Source organism: Nematolebias whitei, chromosome 13 (assembly GCF_014905685.2).
Source record: "Nematolebias whitei isolate Nwh7 chromosome 13, NemWhi1, whole genome shotgun sequence".
Taxonomy (NCBI): Eukaryota; Metazoa; Chordata; class Actinopteri; order Cyprinodontiformes; family Rivulidae; genus Nematolebias; species Nematolebias whitei.
Window position 1 is genome coordinate 44,296,748 of NC_056510.1, and position 2,646 is coordinate 44,299,393.

The 2,646-nt window shown below is 44.5% G+C and overlaps 1 protein-coding gene across 1 annotated transcript in view; it reads left to right on the forward strand.

Annotated features, from left to right (window-relative positions):
- mphosph8 (M-phase phosphoprotein 8) overlaps positions 1 to 2,646 on the forward strand; it is a 133,239-nt gene that overhangs the window by 36,661 nt on the left and 93,932 nt on the right. The window lies entirely within an intron of this gene.

A 2,646-nucleotide genomic window follows, 5' to 3' on the forward strand; every position in this document is an offset into this window, starting at 1 on the left:
TACTCAGCTATTAAGTTCTATCATCTTTACTAGTTATGTTTAAGCAAACTACATTCTCATCTGTTCTGTGTGTGTGTGTGTGTGTCAGTCCCTGCACGTGTGATTCTGTGTGTGTGTGTGTGTGAGTAAAGGAGAACTTCTACTAGATGATTTTAGAACTAGTTATGTTCAATATTCTATTTAACTAAGTAATTCAATTCAAAGTAACTGATTAATATTTAAATGATTGTAAGTTAATTAAAGAAATTTCAAGCTTGATTAAAATAATGATAAAAGATAAAACATGAAATCCAACATTCCCTCTCTTGGTCTATCCTTAAAGATAGACCAACAACCCGTCATAGGCTACAGATATTTCGTCTCAGCCAACTGCAGGTGGTCTTGTCCTGGCGGGGAGGAGTCTTCAATGGCCTGGAGCACAGGGCATGCTGTACCGGTGCTTACCATACCTCCAAATTGTATCATCCGTTCGACTGCCATTTTAGCGCACGGAGCAACACAACCCAATAAGACACAAAACAGAACAAGTATAGCTAGAGGAGGAACTAACAGCTTAAGGAGCACCTGACTCCATGATCCCGTCATCCACCATGACCAGAATCCCTCTGACCCTGCAGGAGGGTCCTCTCCCTTAGCCTTCTGCAGACCCCTCAGTTGTGCCAGGGCCTCGGTCACTCTGCCCTGAGGGTTGGTACTAGTCTCATCAGGGATGTACGTGCAACAAGCCTCCTTACCAATCACTTCACACACCCCACCTCTAGATGCAGTTAATAAATCCAAGACCATCCTGTTTTGCAACACCATCACTCTCAAAGCTGACAATTCCTCAGAGATGCCTTCCAGCGCCTTGATTGTTGAATTTATGAAATTCCAAAACGGTAGTCTAAGGTCTCAACCCTTAAAAGCAGCTTTCCAACGCCCGCCCATGGAAACAATGACAACATGACCTTCTCCCCCACCGTCCAGTGCTTGAAATTCTGTGGCACATCTGAACCCCAAATAGAGTCGTGGGGTTTGATGCCCACGTCCCTTCTTTGCCTAACATAATGAGAACCATTACTTACAGACACTAGAAATGATTCATCTGTGACTGCCACAGGTGCACATATTCCTGTCCAATTACTGGGAAGAGTTAAAAGCACAGTATGTCCGCACAGCCAAGCCAGGTCTTCAACAGGATATGTACCATTACTCCCAGGTACCCCAATCTGACGATTACCAGGGTGATATATTGCCTGGCACTTCTCCGGGGGCAACATGCCCACCGCCACCTGATAAGAATCTTGCCTGTGCTGTCGGTGAACGCAGATGGGAAACTGTTCACCAGGGGTCCACTCCACATACTGGCTCAGCACAACGCCTTGTGCTGCTTGCGTCAGACCGTAGCACTTGGCCTCACATCTGTGCATCCCTCTGCTATGTCCACTGGAGCTGTATTGCAGAAAACAGAATGATAACCCTCTAGCCAGAGGTTTAACACGCAAAGGCAAATGCGCCGCTGTAACAGGAAGTTTGGTGCAGACATAACACTCCGAGTTATGGCGCCCCCTGGCCAAAAACTGAGCATAACGATACCAACTGTTCATCTGGAACGCATGCGACAAATTTAACGGTAATTGATTGAAATCATGGATCGTAGACCACGCTCCCCTCCTAGGTCTCTCTCTCCTGATCTTCACAGAATTGGTGCGACACCGACTTAACCCTGGAATGACACAGGTAAACTCCAGCACCAAAATAAGACAAACCATCAGTACCCCCAGTATTCCACCAGCAGTCAACAGCTTATTTGATATGAGAACCATGATGGCTACGTCCCTGCTGAAAATGAAAATTGATTATACTGTATGAACCTGAGACTTACAATATCAGCTGCAAAACGTCAACTCAGTCCAACCTGCAAGAAATGTAGTAGACACTGTGGAGGGGCTTGGAAACCTGTATGCTACACTTTAATTGAACACCAAAATTATAATTGTTTTATACCCAGGAATCAATCGCTGTAAACCTGTGAAACAAAATTGATTCAAATGCACACACAGTCAAATTAAAAATGTAACCTCCCGAGAGTAACTGTATGTTAAGATTATAACCTGAATGAAATGAAAATGGGTGTATGAACACTTCAAATCAACTTGCAAAAAATGACCACATACACCTGAAAATCACAGTTTTTTTTTTTTTTTTTTTAGAAATTGGATTGTTGAAGCTGCTCCTCAAATTGTACACCCAAGAGCTCTCCTCACTCTGACCACCGCTCCTGAGATCTTCAGAACTGCAGCTGCTCCACTCCTCTTGCTGTTACGTTTCTGCTGCTTTGTATTTCACACAAACATCAACAGAATAAAACTTTGTTGCTCATTTGGTCAGCAGGGGGACTTCATTCCCAACGTTCTGCTGTCTTTTATTTCAGTAACCCCACTGGGTTTAAAATGACGCGTCTTCCAATTTCAAAACTTTCCACTACTGCTCACGTCGCGTCTTCCAATTTACATCTGCTCACGTCGCGTCTTCCAATTTATATCTGCACCCGTCGGGTCTTCCAATTTATATCTGCACCCGTCGGGTCTTCCAATCAGCTGAGAGCAAGTGCTCACTTATCAGTTGACTTCCCTCTCTTGCAGGTTAGACGCTCGCTCCTGACGT